The sequence below is a fragment of the Schistocerca gregaria genome, chromosome 7 (assembly GCF_023897955.1).
Source record: "Schistocerca gregaria isolate iqSchGreg1 chromosome 7, iqSchGreg1.2, whole genome shotgun sequence".
Classification (NCBI taxonomy): domain Eukaryota; kingdom Metazoa; phylum Arthropoda; class Insecta; order Orthoptera; family Acrididae; genus Schistocerca; species Schistocerca gregaria.
Genome location: NC_064926.1, coordinates 244157396 through 244182168, shown reverse-complemented (window position 1 = coordinate 244182168; position 24773 = coordinate 244157396).

The following is a 24773-nucleotide window of genomic DNA, read 5'->3' as shown; positions in this document are numbered from 1 at the left end:
AAACAAACAACTAACATATAGCGTCGAGAATGTCACGATCAGATACATGTCCCTTCGAGTACCAGTGGTTTCTTTTTTTCAAACTAACAGTCGGGGCAGAGATTGGGCTACGTCATTGTAGAATAGTTTAAACTGTGATGCTGTTTTTAGAAGTGATTATGTTAGGAAAATTGCTCTGATGAGTGATTTCTAAAAGACGTCACTGGGACGATGTGTATTTTTGATATACACTCTTGGAAATGGAAAAAAGAACACATTGACACCGGTGTGTCAGACCCACCGTACTTGCTCCGGACACTGCGAGAGGGCTGTACAAGCAATGATCACACGCACGGCACAGCGGACACACCAGGAACCGCGGTGTTGGCCGTCGAATGGCGCTAGCTCCTCAGCATTTGTGCACAAACAGCCAGTTTGCCGTGGCAATTGGAGTTCCATCGCAGTCTTTAACACTGGTAGCATGCCGCGACAGCGTGGACGTGAACCGTATGTGCAGTTGACGGACTTTGAGCGAGGGCGTATAGTGGGCATGCGGGAGGCCGGGTGGACGTACCGCCGAATTGCTCAACACGTGGGGCGTGAGGTCTCCACAGTACATCGATGTTGTCGCCGGTGGTCGGCGGAAGGTGCACGTGCCCGTCGACCTGGGACCGGACCGCAGCGACGCACGGATGCACGCCAAGACCGTAGGATCTTACGCAGTGCCGTAGGGGACCGCACCGCCACTTGCCAGCAAATTAGGGACACTGTTGCTCCTGGGGTATCGACGAGGACCATTCGCAACCGTCTCCATGAAGCTGGGCTACGGTCCCGCACACCGTTAGGCCGTCTTCCGCTCACTCCCCAACATCGTGCAGCCCGCCTCCAGTGGTGTCGCGACAGGCGTGAATGGAGGGACGAATGGAGACGTGTCGTCTTCAGCGATGAGAGTCGCTTCTGCCTTGATTCCAATGATGGTCGTATGCGTGTTTGGCACCGTGCAGGTGAGTTCCACAATCAGGACTGCATACGACCGATTCAGACAGGGCCAACACCCGGCATCATGGTGTGGGGAGCGATCTCCTACACTGGCCGTACACCTCTGGTGATCGTCGAGGGGACACTGAATAGTGCACGGTACATCCAAACCGTCATCGAACCCATCGTTCTACCATTCCTAGACCGGCAAGGGAACTTGCTGTTCCAACAGGACAATGCACGTCCGCATGTATCCCGTGCGACCCAACGTGCTCTAGAAGGTGTAAGTCAACTACCCTGGCCAGCAAGATCTCCGGATCTGTCCCCCATTGAGCATGTTTGGGACTGGATGAAGCGTCGTCTCACGCGGTCTGCACGTCGAGGTTTATATACACTCTAAGAAAAAAAAAATTACGTACCATGAAGAAATTATCCGAATAAGGCGAAAATCTGTACATGTGACCTACGTAAACAGACAAACATATTATTACAGTTTCAGAAACATTGGATTATTGGTCTAAGGGAAGAGCTTCATGGATTCAGCAAGTCAATAAGTTGTTGCCGGCCGCGGTGTCTAGAGGTTCTAGGCGCTCAGTCCGGAACCGCGCGACTGCTACGGTCGCAGGTTCGAATCCTGCCTCGGGCATGGATGTGTATGATGTCCTTAGGTTAGTTAGGTTTAAGTAGTTCTAAGTTATAGGGGACTGATGACCACAGCAGTTGAGTCCGATAGTGATCAGAGCCTTTTGAACCATTTCTTGAATAACTTGTTGGTCCACTTGTGGCCACTATGCATGCAGTCATTCGGCATCGCATTGATTGAGAGTGTTGTTAGATGTCCTCCTGAGGGGTATCCTGCCAAATTGTCACCGGTTCGCGTGTTACACCGTCAACACTCCTAACTAGTTAGAGGACCCTGCCCATAATACTCCACAAGTTGTCAGTTGACGACAAATCAGGCTATCTTCCTGGCTAAGGTAGGGTTTGGCAAGCACGAATATGAACAGTAGCTAGTCTAGTGTTTGGACGGGCATTTTCGTGTTGAAATTTAAGAAGCCCAGGACTGCTTTCCGCGAAGGGCAATAAAACGGGGCGCAATACTGTATATCGTCGACGTACTGCTGTGCTGTGTGAGTGCAGCCTATGACTAAAGGGATCGTAACATTTCACATCATGTTACGGAGGCGGTTGTGTTCACTGCATAAGTTACTGGACTTTGACCTTGTAAGCGTCTCATCTCATGGGTATGCTTTTCTGGGCTACCCCGCTGAAGTGCTAACACGGGATCGTCGTTATGGACCAACCATCACGGGAGCATGTTATCGATACATCGTACTAAGGTTATGGGAGGTTGTCACCGAGCATCAGGGGATGCTCTCGAACAGTGTTCGTTTTCCCAACAACAACGACGTTGGTTAGTCTGCGTAGGACGAGTCACACATTCCGCTTCTTACGGCTGTCACATTTTGCTTCATCAGCCGTCTTCGAAGCAATAATCGAAGCGGTAAGTTTCCTGTTCTTCCACAACCAAGTTTTTGTATGTCCATCCATGTGATTGATGGTCCGTGGGACTTCGGAAGTACACTCAATGTATTGAAATGAAAGACATGCAGCTGTCCTTTAGATGTTATTATGTGGCAACTTCTTTCGGTGGCTCGTTATGCCACCTTCAGGCATTAACGCTGATGCTGAGGAATTGAACCCCCTATCGTATACTCGATCCCATCTGTGGCCTGCATCTGTTAACTGGCTTCCGTGGAATACTGTAACAGCGACGTTGTGTTTGCAACCATTGAGTACCAAGTAATTTGGTAGGCAAACATATCATTTATAAGGTTACTTTCCGAGCATATATATAGACGCGAGCCATTTGACTGGACTACATGTTGGGAAGAGTGGGCTACTGTGAACAGACCGGGATTGAATTTCTCTCATCAGATTCAGCATCAAACCAATGGTGGCAACGATATTTCAGGTATACACACTAATGTCGCAAGCACAAGATGAAAAGGAAAAAGTGTATTGGGTTACTAAATGGGTAATTCACTATGTAAAGGTAGCTAACACTAACAGTTGTGGAACTTATAATGCAGCTCTAGGGAAGAACTAGAAGAATGGGCTAGGGAGAGACATACCTTGGCACTGGGAACGCGGGTGAAGGAAGGTCAATACAGCTCTGCAAACATCGAGCTGATAATAGCGAACGCACTGTTCAAGAAACCTAAGACACTAAAATAAACTTTGAAAAGGGCAGAAAACACGGGAACATTCTAAATAGATCTCATAATGGCGTGACAGAAATTTCGAAGTCCGATACTGGCATGTAAGGGTACCCAGTTGCATACTCACATAATAATTTAGTGATAATGGAATGTAGACTCAGGACTGAGGAATCATCTAGAAGAATCAGTGAGGAAGGAAATGTGATACTGTAACGCTGAGGAATGATGAAACGTGTTTTAAGTTCACTAATGACGTGGATACTACGATAAGGATTAATAGTGGCGGAGAAATATGGTACATGGCTAGAGTCAGGGGTTGCTTGGGAAGTGGAAGGATTGGGCAATGGGAAATTGACCATCGTTCGTAGCACTGACGCAGTGCTGTGGTAAACTGACCACCAAGATAACTATGTTAACAAAGCAAAACGAACAACCGCTTCAACAGGGCACAGTTACCTTATTTGACAGTAACACGTCGAGAGACAGTATTCAAACCCCGACGTCACCACTAGCCTGGACACCCTGTGCCACGCCCTGGTCAGATCTAATATACAAACATATCACGAAACTCATAACAAATGTGAATACATGGACCGACTCACCCTGTTAACATAACAACCGATTTATAAAGGTAAATCAGTTGCCTGCAGATCAAATGGTACCCCTTTTAAATACCCAATATTAACATGACGACGGAGAATCAAACAGAAAACACCCACGTTGATGGAACCCTGTACAGCAAACTAAAATGATTAACGGGTGCCAAATTTGCAAGATAGTTCGCCACTCCAAATTTAAATGAATGGACCATATTGGTTCAGTGACGTTCTAGGCGGTTCCAAATATACAACTTCTTATGGCAGACACAATTTGCTAACCAATAATTTCATACCTGTTCACAGAAAGTAGCAGAGTAACCACAATTTAAATCAGTTCAGAATCAAGCGCACACAGTACAGACTTTTTCCAGAAGTCTTCCTGGGGCTAGCTGACTCAAATGTGTGTTGTGGCCATCCTCTTAAGGCTGACAGTTCCCACCATGAGCTGCTCCCTACATGACATTCTGTCTATGCTCGACTGATTTGAAACTATTGATGTGATGTATTCTTAGTATCTGTGTAAACAGCTGTGCTCAAATACCAACTCAGGCTGCTTGTCTATTCCCCAAGATGGGAAACCCCATTTCTCGGCTGCTAAAAGCGACCTCGTACTGCTCCATTCTGTCCACTACACTCTGCCCTTTCATTCCACACTCCCAATGTGCTCACACAATATGGATAGTGAATCAAAGACTCTGTCGGACAAAGTGGTATTGACGAGGCAGACCGCCCTCTTCAAGAGAGCTTGTCCTACCCAGGCTGCTCCCTTCCTCTTTCCCTCCCATGCTAAGAGACATCAGCGCGCGCCATGCTCAGTCTCGGTTGTAGAATCTGTAGAACCCAGGGGCATGCTGCGTCTTATCGATCAGTATGACACAGTTCAGCATTCTCTTCCTACCTCAAACCCACAGGGTGAGTTTCAGAAGTTACAATATAGGCCACTTCTAATTAGGACCACCGGACTTAAATTGATTCAGATAGCCTGTGAGATCAGGAAAGTAACTGGTGTCAGCACCTTGAGCACGTGGCATTACTCTGTAATGCGGGGCTACAATATCCTAGACACCTCCATATCGGGCTGAAAATGAACGCCTAAGTCCCTAATGAATACGATGTTCATAACTTTAAAATTCCCATGCACCCTGGCCTCGTACCATGCTGCTTTTTCACAGTGGGCACTCGTATTTTTAATTTGCTCCTTCACCATTGGTCCTGGGTAGTTTCTGGACTAGCCTTTTATGACAATAAATTATTTACCGACCACAGATCCGGCAGTGCCGATATTAATAAATAAGAAAACGTTAAGGGCACCTGGGGCTGTCTTATGAGCTTCGTGAGTAGCAGTGTAGAACGCTACATTCAACCAGGGCCAAGAGAGGTCCCGTTTCGTCTGGGTGTTGGTATGGAAAATGACCAGAGCTGTATCTGGGTTACGAGTAACCCTTTCAGTGGAGGACGATTGAGTATAATACTGTCACCGCGCGACTGCTACGATCGCAGGTTCGAATCCTGCCTGGGGCATGGATGTGTGTGATGTCCTTAGTTTAGTTAGGTTTAAGTAATTCTAAGTTCTAGGGGACTGATGACCACAGTTGTTAAGTCCCATAGTGCTTAGGGCCATTTGAACCACTTTTGTAATACTGTCTGGAGGTTGTATGAGCTACGCTGTGTTGGAAACATAATTTTCTGAACTCCCTTAACACAAGGGCTAAAGAATTATCAATCACTGCTACCTTGGCCGGCCGGAGTGGCCGAGCGGTTCTAGGCGCTACAGTCTGCAACCGCCCGACCGCTACGGTCGCAGGTTCGAATCCTGCCTCGAGCATGGATGTCCTTAGTGTAGTTAGGTTTAAGTAGCTCTAAGTTCTAGAGGACTGATGATCTCAAAAGTTAAGTCCCATAGTTCTCAGAGCCATTTGTACCATTTTTGAACTAACACCTTGCGAACAATAACTACTGCATTTATCTCACCACTGGGCATTAATCAGATACAACGCGAAAAGGTTCCCTGAGTATGTGGTAGTGGTCCGACATTATCAATGAATAGCATCTCTGTTAGATATTCAGCACAGGTGGACTTCAGAAGACTACTAGGATTGCGTTTGACGGGATTAGCCGAGCAGTCTAAGGTGCTGCAGTCATGGACTGTGTGGCTGGTCCCGGCGGAGGTTCGAGTACTCCCTCGAGCATGGGTTTGTGTGTTTGTCCTTAGGATAATTTAGGTTAAGTAGTGTGTAAGCTTTGGGACTGATAACGTTAGCAGTTAAGATCCATAAGATTTCACACACATTTGAACTTTTTGTTTTGTTTTTGTTTCTTTGATTGCATTTGAAAGCCTGACACTTGCCAAATAACCTCCAGACTTCCTTACATAAGCACGGGAACATAACAGCCTCTTTAATCTTATGCGAGGTTATATATGCCAGGTGTCCCCATACTACAATATCATGGTAGTATTTGAGCATCGTCGAAACAAACTGTAAGGGAAGACAAATGTTTTACAATACGCCCCTTCATGTACGATAACAGAGCAGACCCTTCTGCAACTTGTAGCTTGGTATTCCCTACTCTGCTAATACCCTCTGCATGATCGGACGCAAGTCAGTCTTCCTCCAGTCCTGCTTAAAAATCACGAATTTTCAGAATACGTGGGTTTTTCCCCTTCCTCTTCAAACGATCGACTAAAATATAGACAGTTACCTTTTTGTGATCCCAATGATTCCACCAGAAAAGCAGAACGCTGAGATTCACACTTCCCAGTGGACAATGTGTTTGGGTTAAAAGGACGCACTACTACCCAACTAAGAGCCTTCGTGTCCTTTCTGAGTGTAAACTTCCGGTATTCAAAATAGATTCTAATTTCTTTCCCACACAAGCGTTTTATGTAATTCAGCAAAGTTTCTTGGTCGTTGTTAGTGAAGTCAAAAAATCTTCTGTGTTGTTTGGGCGCATAAAATTTCCTCAAACAATCAACTGTAGATTGAGAATTTTGATAGACCAGTGTAGCCTTCTATTACGCTACTGGCTATTAAAATTGCTACACCAAGAAGAAATGAAGATGATAAACGGGTATTCGTTGGACAAATATATTATACTAGAACTAACATGTGATTACATTTTCACGCAATTGGTGTGCATAGATTCTGAGAAATCAGTACCCAGAACAATCACCTCTGGCCGTAATAACGGCCTTGATACGCATGGGCATTGAGTAAAACAGAGCTCGGATGCCGTGTACAGGTACAGCTGCCCATGCAGCTTCAACACGATACCACAGTTCATCAAGAGTAGTGACTGGCGTATTGTGACGAGCCAGTTGCTCGGCCACCATTGGCCAGAAGTTTCCAGTTGCTGAGAGATCGGTAGAATGTGCTGGCCAGGGTAGCAGTCGAACATTTTCTGTATCCAGAAAGACCCGTACAGGACCTGCAACATGCAGTCGTCCTTTATCCTGTTGAAATGTAGGGTTTCGCTAGGATAGAATGAAGGGTAGAGCCACGTGGTGTAACACCTCTGAAATGTAAAGTCCACTGTTCAAACTGCCGTCAGTGCGAACAAGAGGAGACCGAGACGTTTAACCAATGGTACCCCATACCATCACGCCGGGTGATACGCTAGTATGGCGATGACGAATACACGATTCCAATCAGCTTCCAATCAGCGATATCGCCAAACACGGATGCGACCATCATAATGCTGTAAACAGAACCTGGATTCATCCGAAATGATGACATTTTGCCATTCATGCACAAAGGTTCGTCGTTGAGTATACCATCGCAGGCACTCCAGTCTGTGATGCAGCGTCAAGGGTAACTGCAGCTATGGTCTCCGAGCTGATAGTCCATTCTTCTGTAAACGTCGTCGAACTGTTGGTGCAGAAGGTTGTCGTCTTGCAAACTTCCCCATCTGTTGACTCAGGGATCGAGACGTGGCTGCACCATCCATTACAGCCATGCGGATAAGATGCCTGTCATCTCGACTGCTAGTGATACGAGGCCATTGGGATCCAGCACGGCGTTCAATATTACCCTCTTGAACCTACCGAGTCCATATTCTGCTAACAGTCATTGGATCTCGACCAAAGCGTGCAGCATTTTCTCGATACGATAAACCGCAATGGCGATAGGCTACAATCCGATCTTTCTCAAAGTCGGAACCGTGATGGTAGGCATTTCTCCTCCTTACACGAGGCATCACAACAACGTTTCACCAAGCTACACCGGTCAACTGCTGTTTGTGTATGAGAAATCGGTTGGAAACTCTCCTCATGTCAGCACGTTGTAGGTGTCGCCACCGGCGCCAACCCTATGTGAAGGCTCTGAAAAGCTGATCATTAGCATATCACAGAATCGTCTTCCAGTCGGTTAAATTTCGCGTCTGTAGCACGTCATCTTCGTGGTGTAAGAATTTTAATGGCCAGTAGTGTATAAAAGGGATTTTCCACGCTTAAGCTGGAGAAGTGTGTTTATTGGGAAAAATCTTTGGCTACCATTGGACGGTCATCGTCATGAGATAGTAAGAGGTTTTCGTGTGCTAATACCGATAATGAGAGGTTAATGGCCACTTCCGAAGAAGGATGGATTATTGGCTACAACCGTAGCTACCACTGATCGTCAAACGACATTGGGTCGAGAGTGATTTATTCCCGCTCTTATGCTGGAGAATAATTATTGGTTACAATGTCCTCCTGCTAACACTGGTGGGGCCATATCATTGATTAGAAGCGAAACAGGCAGAACGTGAAAGGGAAGATGTTTATTCAAAATAGTCCGCAGAGGTGACTCCAGGAAATGAATACATGGCCGCAATACAAACCACTCCGTGGAAGCCACCTCTCCGATAGTAATACATATTTTGGATAAACATCCCTCCTCTTATGTTCTGCCCGTTCCTCTTCCAGGCAGAGGAATTTTTAAGATATAACTCCTCTCCAGCATAAGTGCGTGAAAAACACCTCCCCAATGACGTTGGCCCAGAGGAGCTTTAGCCGCTACTCCTGATTCTTCGGCATTATCACGGGGAAACCTCTTACTATCCAATGACGATGACGATGACACACCAGTGGTAGCACAAGATTTTTACTTAATAATCGTATATCTCGAGCAGAAGCGTGGAAGAATTCTCCTTTATAATAGAAGGCGACATTGGTCCTGGACAGTGCTCAATCATCAGTGGACACCAGACGATCCTGAACAGGGTTCCAGCAGAGGAGTCGGAACGTCTATTGACTGAAGAAATATGACGCTGCCAAACAACCCAGAAAATTTTTTCAGAATCTAAATACATAGAGCATAAAACGCACAGAGAGATTTCGACTCCTAGATCGAGGATGTAACTTCTGCTGGGGATAGAAACCCCAGTGAGTATGCTCCTACAGCAACATGGTTGCTACACTGTAAATCGAAGTGTGAATTTCAACAATTGTCCTCTCAAACTCTTGAAACCGCCAAGACTCGCTACTCAATTGTAACTTCGGAGTGTCAAAAGCACCTCTTTGGTTAATATAGATTGCTTGGCCTTCTTGCGCAACTGGATTAAGGGAGCAAAAAGGTCCACAAACATGAAGATGAACTTTCTAAAGAAATTAGTCTTACCAGCAAAGAGAGCTATGCCCTTTTCGGTGTTGGGTGGCTCGTGTGATTAATCGTAATACCAGCAGCAGAGATTAGGTGACAGGAGAAAGAATTCTACACTTGAGCCAAATTGGCTTTGAGACCTTGATCTTGAGTCAGATCTCATGTAACCTGCGTAATGTGTCCAAGCGCCCTGTTATAGATCACTACATCATCAAGATAGTTACAAACCGACTTAAACCTGACATTACCCAAAAAGAAACAACGAGCCTGGAGAAGTCAGTGGCTTTATATGATAATCCAAATGCCTCTCTGTTAAACTGGAACAAATTCGAGTCAGTAGAAAAAATCCGTCACTGCCTTTGAGTCCTCCGCAAGCAGGATCTGGTAATATACGTGACTCAAATGAGGTATAACGCTGTGTCTCCCTGAACAAGGTAGAACGTCGATTCAAATGAGGCAGGAAGGTTGAATTCAGAATGATTTTCAGTTTAAAGCACGGTATCAGGAGTAAGCTACAGGGAAAGACTGGTAATATTCAACCTATACAAAAACAGAGAAGAAACAACAAAACTGGAAGACCAAAACCGAAGAGCTCAGATTTTAAAGGACGTAAGGCAGAGATGTAGCCTTTCGTCCCTGATTTTCAGTCTATAAATCGAAGAAGCAATGACAGAAATAAAAGGGAGGTTCAAAAGGGTACTATATTCAAAGTGAAACGATGTCAATGATTAGAATCTCTGATGACATTGCTATATTACTATCCTCAGTGTAAGTGAAGGACAATTACAGGAGCTGTTGAATGGAATGGTCTAATGCTTAAAGGATTCGGACTGAAAATAAACCGGAAAAGACAAAAGTAATGAGAAGCAGCAGAAATCATAATACCGCGAAAGTAGATGAAGTTAACCAATTCTGATATCTAGGTAGCAGAATAACCAATGATGGATGGAACAAGGACATAAAAAGCATTCTAGCAATGGCGTTCCAAACCCAGCGAAATCTGCTTGTACTGAATATAGGCCTGAATTTGAGGAATAACTTTCTGAGGATGTTGTTTTTGGAGCACAGCATTGTATGATAGTGAAGATGGACCGTGAGAAAACTGGAACAGGAGATAACCGAAGCATTTAAGATGCGGTGGCACAAAACAGTGTCAAAAATTAGGTGGACTAATAAAATAAGGAATGACTGGGTTCTTTGCAGAATCGACGTGGAGAGGAATGTTTGGGAAACACTGAAAAAAGGAAGGACAGGATGATAGGACATTTACGAAGACATCAGTGAACAAAGTCAGTAGTATTAGAGGGAGCAGTAGAGAGTAAAAAATGCGCAGGAAGACAGAGATTAAATTACATCCATAAAATAATTGAGGCTGTCGGTTACAGTTGAAGCTCTGAGCTGAAAAGATCAGCAAAGTATATGTATTAGCGGGAGGCCGCAGCAAACATCTGACTGAAATAAAAAAAATAAAAAAAGGCCGTTCCTTCGCAGCCTGTAGCCTAACCTTTCATATTAGCCACTAAGATGACCGGAAAGGTGTGTGGTGAAGTGGATGGCTTCATCACTCCATTGCGTGTCATATTCTCTACACCCTGGTGTAGGATAGTCATTTTGGTGGGAGATAATCCGTAGCGTGACCGCCGAACGAGGATCTGTTCGGATAGACGAATGCAGTACTCACTCCGTTAGGAAATTCCTGAAAAATACGAAACAAACGTTGAGCCTCGCGGGCCGATAAATGGGTGTCATGCAAATATCGAGACTCACTAGCCACGCTACAGGCTACTGATAAATTACTTTGCGTGCACAAGCTAAATTCTTTCATCCGACGGAACTAAAAACGAAATTGCTAACCGGCGTAGTCTAAGACTAAGCCTTTACTGTGAACAAAATCACAGTAGATTACTGGTCAAAAATTTGGCTACAGTGAGATTCGGGGACCAAGAGAAATCACAGTTCTGCTATAGAACCTAATAAACCACCCATGGGTAACGGCCGACCACCAGCTGTCCTGCAAGCCTTAGTACCGGAACGCTAGACGGTGCCTTAAGTACCAGTCATAATGTAATAAACAGATACAGTCCACTGAATCTAGGAAAGCAGACACCAGTTCGTTGTTAACAGAAACGTGCACAAATGGAAGAGGTTATTTACTACCGCCCTCACTCTATTATATGTTCTGGGCGAGGAAAGAGAACAGTGCATGCAACCCTCTCATGGCGTCAGCTACTTAACAGTCTTAACACTGAGCACAGTGTCATCAGTCTACTGACTGGTTTGATGCGGCCCACCACGAATTCCTTTCCTGTGCTAACCTCTTCATCTCAGAGTAGCACTTGCAACCTACGTCCTCAATTATTTGCTTGACATATTCCAATTTCTGTCTTCCTCTACAGTTTTGGTCCTCTACAGCTCCCTCTAGTACCATGGAAGTCATTCCCTCATGTCTTAGCAGATGTCCTATCATCCTGTCCCTTCTCCTTATCAGTGTTTTCCACATATTCCTTTCCTCTCCGATTCTGCGTAGAACCTCCTCATTCCTTACCTTATCAGCCTACCTAAGTTTAAATATTCGTCTATAGCACCACATATCAAATGCTTCGATTCTCTTCTCTTCCGGTTTTCCCACAGTCCATGTTTCACTACCATACAATGCTGTACTCCAGACGTACATCCTCAGAAATTTCTTCCTCAAATTAAGGCCGGTATTTGATCTTAGTAGACTTCTCTTGGCCAGAAATGCCTTTTTTGCCATGGCGAGTCTGCTTTCGATGTCCTCCTTGCTCCGTCCGTCATTGGTTATTTTACTGCCTAGGTAGGAGAGTTCCTTAACTTCATTGACTTCGTGACCATCAATCCTGATGTTAAGTTTCTCGCTGTTCTCATTTCTACTACTTCTCATTACCTTCGTCTTTCTCTGATTTACTCTCTAACCATACTGTGTACTCATTAGACTGTTCAATCCGTTCAGCAGATCATTTAATTCTTCTTCACTTTCACTCAGGATAGCAATGTCATCAGCGAATCGTATCATTGATATCCTTTCACCTTGTATTTTAATTCCACTCCTGAACCTTTCTTTTATTTCCATTATTGCTTCCTCGATGTACAGATTGAAGAGTAGGGGCGAAATGCTACAGCCTTGTCTTACTCCCTTCTTAATACGAGCACTTCGTTGTTGATCGTCCACTCTTATTATTCCCTCTTGGTTGTTGTACATATTGTATATGACCCGTCTCTTCCTATAGCTTACCCCTACTTTTTTCAGAACCTTGAACAGCTTGCACCATTTTATATTGTCAAACGCTTTTTCCAGATCGACAAATCCTATGAACGTGTCTTGATTTTTCTTTAGCCTAGCTTCCATTATTAGCCGTAGCGTCAGAATTGCCTCTCTCGTGCCTTTACTTTTCCTAAAGCCAAACTGATCGTCACCTAGCGCATTCTCAATTTTCTTTTCCATTCTTCTGTATATTATTCTTGTAAGCAGCTTCGATGCTTGAGCTGTTAAGCTGATTGTGCGATAATACTCGCACTTGTCAGCTCTTGCCGTCTTCGGAATTGCGTGGATGATGCTTTTCCGAAAGTCAGATGGTGTGTCGCCAGACTCATATATTCTACACACCAACGTGAATAGTCGTTTTGTTGCCACTTCCCTAATGATTTTTGAAATTCTGATGGAATGTTATCCATCCCTTCTGCCTTATTTGACCGTAAGACCTCCAAAGCTCTTTTAAATTCCGATTCTAATACTGGATCCCTTATCTCTTCTAAATCGACTCCTGTTTCTTCTTCTATCACATCAGACAAATCTTCACCCTCATAGAGGCTTTCAATGTATTCTTTCCATATATCCGCTCTCTCCTCTGCATTTAACAGTGGAATTCTCGTTGCACTCTTATTGTTACCACCGTTGCTTTTAGTGTCACCAAAGGTTGGTTTGACTTTCCTGTATGCTGAGTCTGTCCTTCCGACAATCGTATCTTTTTCGATGTCTTCACATTTCTCCTGCAGCCATTTCGTCTTAGCTTCCCTGCACTTCCTATTTATTTCATTCCTCAGCGACTTGTATTTCTCTATTCCTGATTTTCCCGGAACATGCTTGTACTTCCTCCTTTCATCAATCAACTGAAGTATTTCTTCTGTTACCCATAGTTTCTTCGCAGCTACCTTCTTTGTACCAATGTTTTCCTTCCCAACTTCTGTGGTGGCCCTTTTTAGAGATGTCCATTCCTCTTCAACTGTGTTGCCCACTGCGCTATTCCTTATTTCTATAGCTATAGAGTTAGAGAACTTCAAACGTATCTCGTCATTCCTTAGAACTTCCGTATCCCACGTCTTAGCGTATTCATTCTTCCTGACTAATGTCTTGAACTTCAGCCTACTCTTCATCACTACTATATTGTGATCTGAGTCTATATCTGCTCCTGGGTACGCCTTACAATCCAGTATCTGATTTCGGAATCTCTGTCTGACCATGATGTAATCTAATTGAAATCTTCCCGTATCTCCCGGCCTTTTCCTAGTATACCTCCTCCTCTTGTGATTCTTGAAAAGTGTATTCGCTATTACTAGCTGAAACTTGTTACAGAACTCAATTAGTCGTTCTCCTCTTTCATTCCTTGTCCCAAGCCCATATTCTCCTGTAACCTTTTCTTCTATTCCTTCCCCTACAACTACATTCCAGTCGCCGATGACTATTAGATTTTCGTCCCCCTTTACATACTGCATTACACTTTCTATATCCTCATACACTTTCTCTATCTGTTCATCTTCATTTTGCGACGTCACCATGTATACCTGAACAATCGTTGTCGGTGTTGGTCTGCTGTCGATTCTGATTAGAACAACCCGGTCACTGAACTGTTCACAGTAACACACCCTCTGCCGTACCTTCCTATTCATAACGAATCCTACACCTATTATACCATTTTCTGCTGCTGTTGATATTACCCGAAACTCATCTGACCAGAAATCGTTGTCTTCCTTCCACTTCACTTCACGGACCCCTACTATATCTAGATTGAGCCTTTGCATTTCCCTTTACAGATTTTCTAGTTCCCCTACCATGTTCAAGCTTCTGACATTCCACGCCCCGACTCGTAGAACATTATCCTTTCGTTGATTATTTAATGTTTTTCTCATGGTAACCTCCCTCTTGGCAGTCCCCTTCCGGAGATCCGAATGGGGAACTATTCCGGAATCTTTTGCCAATGGAGAGATCATCATGACACTTCTTCAACTACAGGCCACATGTCCTGTGGATACACGTTACGTGTCTTTAATGCAGTGGTTTCCATTGCCCTCTGCATCCTCATGTCCTTGATCATTGCTGATTCTTCCGCCTTTAGGAGCAATTTCCCACCCCTAGGACAAGAGAGTGCCCTGAAACTCTATCCGCTCCTACGCCCTCTTTGACAAGGCCGTTGGCAGAATGAGGCTGACTTCTTATGCCAGAAGTCTTCGGCCGCTAATGCTGATTATTTATCAAAATTTAGGCAGTGACGGAGATCGAACCCGTCTAGGACTCTGGTAAGCAGGAATGAACGCACTATCACCTGGCTCAGTTGCGTACACATACTATTATCGTTCCCCTCTTCTCACTGGTCAAGTGCAAGGTGACAAGTAATGAACTCCATGAAAAGAAAAGTAAATTAGTTACAAAGAACGGCTTGGACGCACTTTATTCAACATGCAAACGTCACTGCATATATTCGGATTTAAGCACTCTGCAAGGCATTTTATTGTGAATATCAGAGTAATCACGTAGATGTAGGTTATGACATGTTCGATATGCCTGCAATCATTGGCGATAATGTAGCGCAGACAATAGCGAAATTCTGCATGACTCGCTAAAGTGTCGATACATCTGTTCTGTCGGTAACTTCCTGAATGACTGTCTTCAGCCCAGCAGTGGTTTTGGGGTTATTGCTGTACACCTTGTCTGTAACATAGCCCCACAAAAAGGAGTCGCACGTGTTCAGACCCGGAGAATATGGCGGCCAATCGAGGCCCACGCCAATGGTCTCTGGGTAACCCAAAGTTTGACTGTGATCTACAAAGTGCTCCCCCAGGACATTAAAAACACTCCTGCTTCGATGTGGTTGAGCACCTTCTTGCATGAACCACATCTTGTATAACGGGCATTAAATCATCTTCCAGGTTATCTTGCATAACGTGCATGAAATCATCTTCCAAAAATTTCACATATTGTTCGGTGGTCACCGTTTCATCAAGAAATATCGCACCGTTTACATCGTGACTGGACATTGCACACCACACAGTCAACCGTTGAGGGTGAAGACCCTTCTCGATCGCCAAACGCGGATTCTCCGTCCCCCAAAACGCGCCGATTTTGCTTATTGACGAACCCATCCAAATGAAGTGGTCTTCGTCCCTAAACCAAAGCACACTGCGCATACTAATTCCCATCATGCTCTACGGCCAACCGCGCAGTTTCAATGTCCTGACGCCAACCGTTCAGAAGTTATGCCGATTTTATTTCATGTAGTTCAATAATTGTCATCCTGTACCAACAAGGCAGTGATTTCAATTGCTTTCTGCGTCAACACGCCTTTGATCGATGTTCCAACACCGGGACAAGAGAGTATTCAGAAAATGTTAATACTGTAAGTCTTCTGCCACCTACATTATGATTTCCGTATTCATGTAAGTAGCGGTACTGTGTTAGTAACCAAAGTCACTATATTTTTAAGAAATGTATTTCAATTGTTACCCAAATAAGTCGTGAAAAAGTAGATGTCCGCTGTATTTTGGGTAACACTGACAAAAAAAATCACAACACCAATGAGTTGTGCGACATAAACGAAAGTACGGAGGCGTGTTTCTACATCTGGAAGATGATGTCTATTCGTATTTCGCGCCAGTCGCATAAGAGTGGCGCTAGTCGTGCCACTATGAAGATGCAAATCTGGTTTGATTTAAGTACACACTATCATTGTCATGAGTGACAGGTTCCTTAGAGACTGGACGTGGTGAGCTGACCTTAATGAAGAATGTCTGTAAAACAACAAAGACGCTATTACCAACACAACGTTGAGTTTGAACGAGAACGAGGTCGAGTTAAAGAGCTACAAGGGGCTGTATGTTCCTTTTGCGATACTGCAAAAGGCCTGGCACGAACATAGACACCGTACATGATTGCTGACAGCGGTTCTAACGCTCATGGTGGTGTCTGTTGGTTCTATATCGTGTCTCCCTACCACATTCGCGCAACGACGCTCTGAGCGTGTTTTTTTTTAGGGAATTGACTAGTTTGAACCTCGGACCTGTTGCTGGTAAGGAGACGCCAGACCACACACGACATGTAGATTTCAGAAGAGTTCAGAAGAGTTCAGTGACTAGCGATGATATAACCAAATACTTAACGATTTCAGCGTCAGCTCCACTGAACTCCCTGTAAAATAATCTTATTACTAACTAAAGTTAGTGGAAGGGGTTCAAGGCTTTCCTATTTTTAGTTAGCTGGTATAATAACGTCGAAAAAGCAGTTAAGTTTTTCCATTGGAAATTTTATTCTACTCACAAAACATTGTTTACAAATGGCACTATTGATAAAAGGAAATGTTTCAATACAGGATGGTAAAAACCAACTGCGTTCAACAAAAACGTGAACCAATATTCCCTGAGTGGGTTTCCAAGTTCTACAATGGATCTAAGGATGACCAATGCCATATCACATCTATAATCTAGGTTTAAATTAAGTTTCACAAAAGAGAAAAACTATCAAAAGGGTCTACAGTGACCCTCAATTATCTTTAATTACTTATCTAACTTGTCGTAAATTACAGTGGCTGATGTGGCTTCTCAAAAAGTATATAACAGAAAAATCATCACGTTTAAGATTTTTACTTCAAGTGGCAAATGTGAACACCACGAGCTTTAATTGACGATCGACACTAGTGTTACGCCAGAAAGGGGGTGTAACAGATGAGACCTCTGCAGTTCTGAGTGAAGCTGTTATGCGGCATCGTGTGCGTTCATTATCTTGTTGGTGTTCGTCAGGGGGCGGCGCGCAGCACAGCTCCGCTCACCTCGCCATCTCCGAAGTAACTGCCTCTCGTCACTTCTCCTTACTACCATTTCCCGAAGTTGGTTTTAAAAAAAACTATCTGGCTTTGTTTTCGTCTGACCAATCAGGGTCTCAATGTTAACCTTAAGCTCCACCTACAAAAATTCTGTCTATGCAATGAGAAACATTATAATTGTCGTGGTGGCGCAATGTTTTTAAAGTTTGCTACGTAGCAGAGACGCGAAAAAGTCTGTCGCTAAAACTTGCAGCTGGCGTGGTCCTTTTAGCGTTATCGTAAGATCTATACTGTTTTTCTGGAGGGCTCTAGCTTTTAACATGGGCTGGGGGATGGTCCTTGACGTAAGAGAGACGATAAAAAGTCTCACGCTAAAACTTGCGGGTGGTAGACTTAGAGGTAGGCTGCCGACGTGGGTGTCCGTTCCTTATCGTAGGGCTTTCTAGCTTAACACGGTTCTGCTCTCGGCTTCTGTCCTCGTTTCTCCCCTCGGAACTGCGTCTGCCTCACGGTGGGAAGGTACGACATGCATTTAGGCATTCTTGCGTTAGTCTGTGGTATTCCATTTGCTCACTTGTTACTCGTATTACTTTGGTTAATTTAATGTCACGATTTATTCAGAGCTATGTGACATACTACTTGATTTGCTTACCATGTCAGGGTTTTCATGGAAGGTGTTGGATTTGCCTGACACCTTACACGGTAGTCAAGAGAATGTGCGGTCAAAGGAGAATCAGGACCCGGACGAACAAGTGGCAGGACATAGAGGGAAGATTTGGTTGGGTTGATTTTGGGGGGAAGAGACCAGAAAGCGAGGTCATCGGACTTACTGGGTTAGGGAAAGGATGGGGAAGGGAGTCGGCGGTGCCCTATCAAAGGAACCATCCCGGCATTTGCCTGAAGTGATTTATGGAAGTCACGGAAAAGCTAAATCAGGATGGTCGGACGCGAGATTGAACCGTCGTTCTTCCGAATGCGAGTCCAGTGTGCTAACCACTGCGCCACCTCGCTCGGTAGAGACAGGAGACCATCGTGTTCGGCGTATGGCTCTTTCATATTGAACTACCCCTGTAGCATTATTTTGAGCAGCAGTTGGCACTACCGAGCTGTTGCAAATCGATTATTTCAAGGACTACTCTTAGCTGGATACCCTGCAGAGTCCGTTTCGCTGACCCCAAACCACCATCGTTTGTGACTAGGCAAGAAAGAGCTCACTGTAGGACGGAGAGATCCATAGTGTTTTCTCATGAAATCTGGTTCTGCCTCGATGTCAATGATGGCCAAGTGTTCGTTGGAAGGAGGTAGGATGAGGACCATCAGACAATCTGTCTGTGTGCTAGAGACACTGGACATTAACATTTATGATCTCGGATGCAATTTCGTACTACAGCATGGGCACTCCTGCGGTTATCCCAAGCACTCAGATTGCCAAATTGTACGTCATCCTGAAAATTCGATCCGTTCTACTGCAACTCCCGCATTCCAAGGGCTGTTTTCCAACAAGAAAGTACTCACCCACATACCAATGTTGGAACCCAGCATGCTCCACATTGTGTCGACATGTTGCCTTGGCCTCCTCGATCACCATATTTGTATGCAACTGAGTATGTATAGGGCAATATCGGATGACAACTCCACCATTGTCCATAGCTTTAACGGTTCCTATATTGAGCACCCAGGTGCAATAGAACTCCGTTTCAGAAACTGACATCCGTCATCTGTACAATGGATGCATGCTTACTTACTTCCATTCAACATTATAGCGCTTAAACAGCTTATTAATGTAGCAGCATTTCACATTTACAATAGCTTTCGTCCCGCTTGCAATAACCTGGAAACTTGAAATGTCACTCACTCAGTATCTTACCTAGACAAATGTTTTTTTCCGAATTTTCCATACTTTTCATTAATTACTTATTAGTGTTGCGACTTTTTTCCGTCACTGTATTTGTGCAAAAAATAGATTTACCCGCACTTGAGGTACTAGTGAAATGGCTTTAGACAGTGTTATCAAGATTATCCGTGTGGTTCTGGGCGCTACAGTCTGGGGCCGAGCGACTGCTACGGTCGCAGGTTCGAATCCTGCCTCGGGCATGGATGTGTGTGATGTCCTTAGGTTAGTTCAGTTTAATAAGGTCTAGGTGACTGATGACCTCAGAAGTTAAGTCGCATAGTGCTTAGAGCCATTTGAACCAGAACCATCACGATTATTTTTCATTGGATGTATTGCGAACTATATCACTCAGCTTAATATCCATTTACCTAAATTTGACCTCGCTTTTATACAAAAGAAAAACAACTTGACTCTATGAGTTTCACTGGGGTTGTACGAGAATATGACGTTAAACGAATCGTATAACAGCGACTGAACTGAAATGGGGTTCCCAGACGAAGAAATACGTCCTCAAATAAAGGCAATAAGTGCAATAACTGACGACATCAGTTGCATAATAATTTAAGAGAATTTAGGATGATTTAACACATTCGGAAAGAAGAAATTAATGACAAAAAATTTCTGAATGCACGTGTACGCGTGTAGCTCTTTTCAAGCTGTTCCAGTGCTAAATGTTGCAAAGATGGTGTTTGCTCATAAAATGATATTCACTTTTGAACTAAGAAGTATATTTGGAGAGAAAATCTTTGATAATATGTCGAGAATACGTGTTGTAAAACAGCATCAAACGACGACGCTTTTTTATGACCTGAGTAAGATTTTCTGGAAATAGTTTCAGTTTCATGAACGTATTGTCTAAAAAATGTTACCTTAGTAGAGGTTTCACAGGTCATTAGTGTAAGGAAATATGCAAATTAATTAATTTCGGTCCATAAGTCCCTTACAGATGTACACATGTATACACAAACTCAGCTAGGAAAATTCTATCAATATTCGATGGTAAGTTTTCCAGTTATGTCTGTGAACTGTCTCTAGTCCCAAATTCTGGTTGTTGTCTATTTCTTTTTCATCATTGGTCACAGTTTACCTACGTAACTTGTGATGTCGTATACGACGTCCTTAAGTGTACACAATCATTCTCGTCAAACTTCAGAAACATTCCCTCTGCTCTTAATCAAATGCTGATGTTTCCAAGTATTTTCTCAGATGCTTGCTTAGTACCTCGGTGCGACGCTATGAGCGCCATATATTCTCATCCTCTAAATTATATGCTATTCTCGGGCATTATTAGACTTATTTCTTTTAGCTGGATATTAAGTATTCACTACACTGCGTACAGAACTACTTTAACTGTATGTAGTAGTAAAAATAATCTTTTTCTGCTGACAGTTTTAGGGTTTGTTGTTGTTGATAATGTGCGTGTTGTGGGTGTAATGTTTGAATCAGAACAAATTGTCAACAGCAGTTATGAGCTGCAGACCCGCTGAATTGAACGTTTCGGGGTATCAGGAATGAACTGCATCCATCTCGTCTTTATGTTCAGTTTGACAACTGAATTAACGTTTACAATAAATCGGATGTTCAGTTGAAAAAAAAGTAATTCATTATGCATTTTTGCATAAGGAATTTTCTGACAGCACAGCTTGCTCTTTGGGAGAAAGAACAAATGCAAAATGACCGAAATGTTTTTTTATTCGTAATTAATTTTCTTGCAATCGTTCCATAATTATCTACTTAAAGAAGACGTAAGTCATTACCCTATTAAATCAATAAATTGTACGAATATTTAAGTTACAAACTAGCGTTTCGGGACAGATGTTAGAGAAACCACGGTTTCAGTTAGCTTTTACTTAAATTTGTTTCAGAGTTTGGAAGTATTATTAATCAGTGAACAATTCAGTTTTTGTACATAGTATTCTACTCTATTGTTACGACACGTAATTCATAATACATATTTTTTCCTCTGTTTTCATGAACATGGGGCTAGTGCAAGGATGAAATTTGGACAGTCGATGGATTTTGTTAGTACTGTGTATTTACCTAATGACAGCAAAAAGAGAAGTGCACTAATATGGTTGAGTGGAGAGGTAAATAATAGGTACATTTTCGATAAATGTGTATACTACTATTAACGAGGACAGTATTCTGACTAGTTGCCAAGTAGCAACAGGCATTACACTATGACCATCAAAGAATGAGTGCTTTGAATGTTTTAGATGAAGTACTACATTCTGAAAGTAATACGTTAAATGGCATTATAATTTTTTCGGATTGCGAGTGTATTTTAATTTCTATACAGCCGCCGTAGTTGTGCAAGCGGGCATTGGTCATTTTGTAAAATACCACGCGTCGTGAGTTTATATTAATTTGTACATTGCCAACAATATTTGTTTTCAGGGCTCGTGGTCATTATAAATATTTACGCGTTGTGAGTTTCACGGCTACACCAAGCACGTAATTTCTGTTGATTGTAAAAGATTGTAGTAATTTAGTACTTCTGCTGTATTCGTCGGTGTACTTTATGATAGAATAAATACATGGCACTATCTGAAGATTAACCTGATGTTCCGGGTTTCGTCGACATAGCGAATTAACAAAGTCGTTAAAACACTAGATTTGTATTCCGGGAAAGTGGGTTTCAGATGTGTGTTTGCTCGTCTTTTTTAGTTTCCGCGTGGTTTAATTTACAACTAGAGGCATTTACCTAACTGAGTTTTGCAAAAAACTGCAGTGCCTATTTTCTTTCCCACCATTGATAAACTCTATTTGCAACAAGTTGAAATTTCTTTCCACTTATTTCATGGACGTCACGTTTCAAAATGTTTCAGTTCTAATACCTACACGTGATACACATGTACATTTGTTTCAGAAATTTTACAAAAATATACCAATTGTCTTTCACTTAATGAGAGGTTTGTAGGCCACAGTAATTTTGTATGTTTCTTTTTTATACTTTCTCGTGTTCCCAGACAAAGAAACTATATGAAAGCTAATTTTGATTGCTTTCTGCACAAAATTTCTAGGACTCCGCAAAGTGCCATGAGCGTACAGAAGTCGCCGGAGAGCAATAAGGCTGATCCAGGCAGAAGTAGGCTTGCATCAAGTTCACAACACGGTTTGTTCAGAAATGGGGTACAGAAACGCTCACGTGGCGCTGTGATTATCGTTCAAGGCAGTCTCCAAACACTACTGCTAGGAATGAAGAATAAGAACATGTGACCACTTGGACCACCAAACAGCTGGCATATTGGTCCCACTTGAAACAGCTGAGACACTACTTCTCCGCTGAGATATGCCCGGAAATTTCAGTTACAAGCCATTGGCTCAAAAGTCTGCATTTTCACGATCACATGAACCATTGCATACCGGATATGAAAAATATGTTGATAGCTCTGAATATACGCTGTGTAGACATATTATTGTGAGCATTTGTGAAAGGCCTGAATATAGTCACTAAGGATAGCGGAATACTTATGTTGATCCATTGTGCCTTCCGAAATCGCGAGATCATCCCGTGTGCAGGGAAACAGTAGCACAAACAAAGAAAATATTTTTATTCATTCTTCAATACTAGAAAGTCTTGTGTTAGTAAAAAGGTGAATGGCCTCTGAGACTATGGTTATGTTGGCTCTGAGCACTATCGGACTTAACGTCGGAGGTCATGAGTACCCCAGAACTTAGAGCTACTTAAACCTAACTAACCTAACGACATAACACACATCCATGCGTGAGGCAGGATTCGAACCTGCAACAGTAGCAGTCGCGTGGTTCCGGACTGAAGCGCCTAGAACCGCTCGGCCACCGCGTCTGGCTCTCAGACTATGATCCACAAATTCTAACACTAAAAGGTTTTGGTATTCACACAAGTGTTATGTATAATTAAAAAATATGTAGAAAAGCTAATCCAACGGTGATATTCTTCTAAACCTGGTTGAGGAACAGGAGTGGAAAGATGTTTACAGCGCCGGTAACGTAGGTGACAAATATAACGCTTCCCTTAACACATTTCTCATGCTCTTTGAAAATTGCTTTCCATTAGAACGTTCTAGACATGGTACTAGCAGTAAAAGACAGTCTGCGTGTCAGACTAGTGGGATATGGAGATCATGTATAACAGACTGGGATTTATATCAAAATGTTAGAAGTAGTCACAATCACAGTCGAGCAACAGTATCCTATAGCAAATAGTATTGTGGTGGTGGTGGTGGTGGCTAGTGTTTAACGTCTCGTCGACAACGAGGCCATTAGAGACGGAGCGCAAGCTCGGGTTAGGGAAGGATTGGAAAGGAAATCGGCCGTGCCCTTTCATAGGAACCATCCCGGCATTTGCCTGAAACGATTTAGGGAAATCACGGAAAACCTAAATCAGGATGGCAGGAGACGAGATTGAACCGCCGTCCTCCCGAATGCGAGTCCAGTGTGCTAACCACTGCGCCACCTCGCTCGGCAGCAAATATTATGGTAAGGCGCTTAAAAATATTATAAAAGGAAAGAGTATGTGGCACGCAATTAGGATAGCTAATTCACAGGATAAAATTAAAACCATGTGGTGAGTTGTGAGGGAAGTGTCTGGACAGCAGCTCAAGGACGACGGTATAAAGTGAGTTGGTAGTAAAAATATTTCTATTACTGTTAAGTCATACACGTGTAAAGTATCTAATAGTCATTTTCTGAGCAATGCGGTTGAATTAAATAAAAACTAGTTTCTACAGGGAATCATATAACTATCTAGGACAATTCCTTTCCTAGACGTCTGAAACACTCCTCTGTGATACTGGAAATGAACAGATTGAGTCAATAGTGAAATCACTGAAGACTAAATACTCAGATCTATATGATGCAGTGCCTATCACAAAATTGAAGTACTGTGCTGCACGTGTTAGCCCTGTAATTAGCCACATTTGTAATTTTTCCTTAGTAAAACTACATTAAATACCAACCACGGTATTAGAACTGATGCAACTACACAGACACACTCTCTCAACGTGTAGCACAGTAGAAATGTATTGCACAGTGTTGGCTGACAATCAGCTAGTAGGCCTTGCGGTGTACAGTATAGAATGCTTACATGTGCTGGAGAATTAACACTAAGCGACACATTCAGGTTTGCCTTGACTGCTAGGTGTTGCAATAGTGGCGCAGAAGTCAACTGGAGCACTTGCAGAGGCGTCTCCCTGTGGGAAATGCAGTTATGAGGATGGCCATATGATTTGGCAGGACGTACGCACCACCGCAGAAGGGAGAGAAGCTATAGCACCCCATTCACAACTGGCTGAACCTTGGCCATGAGTCGAGCTTTTCCTAGGCTAAGCTATGTAGTGGTCCACCTGCGGATAGGCACAAAGTCCAGGAAGGTGGATTTGGTGCCACTAGACTGGACGATCGTGGCAGTTCACCAGGAAGATTGTTGCTCCTTGTTGACACATTGTGGTGTGGCGCCTGGCGCAACTCCCTTTTCCTGCGAGTTTTGTAGGTCT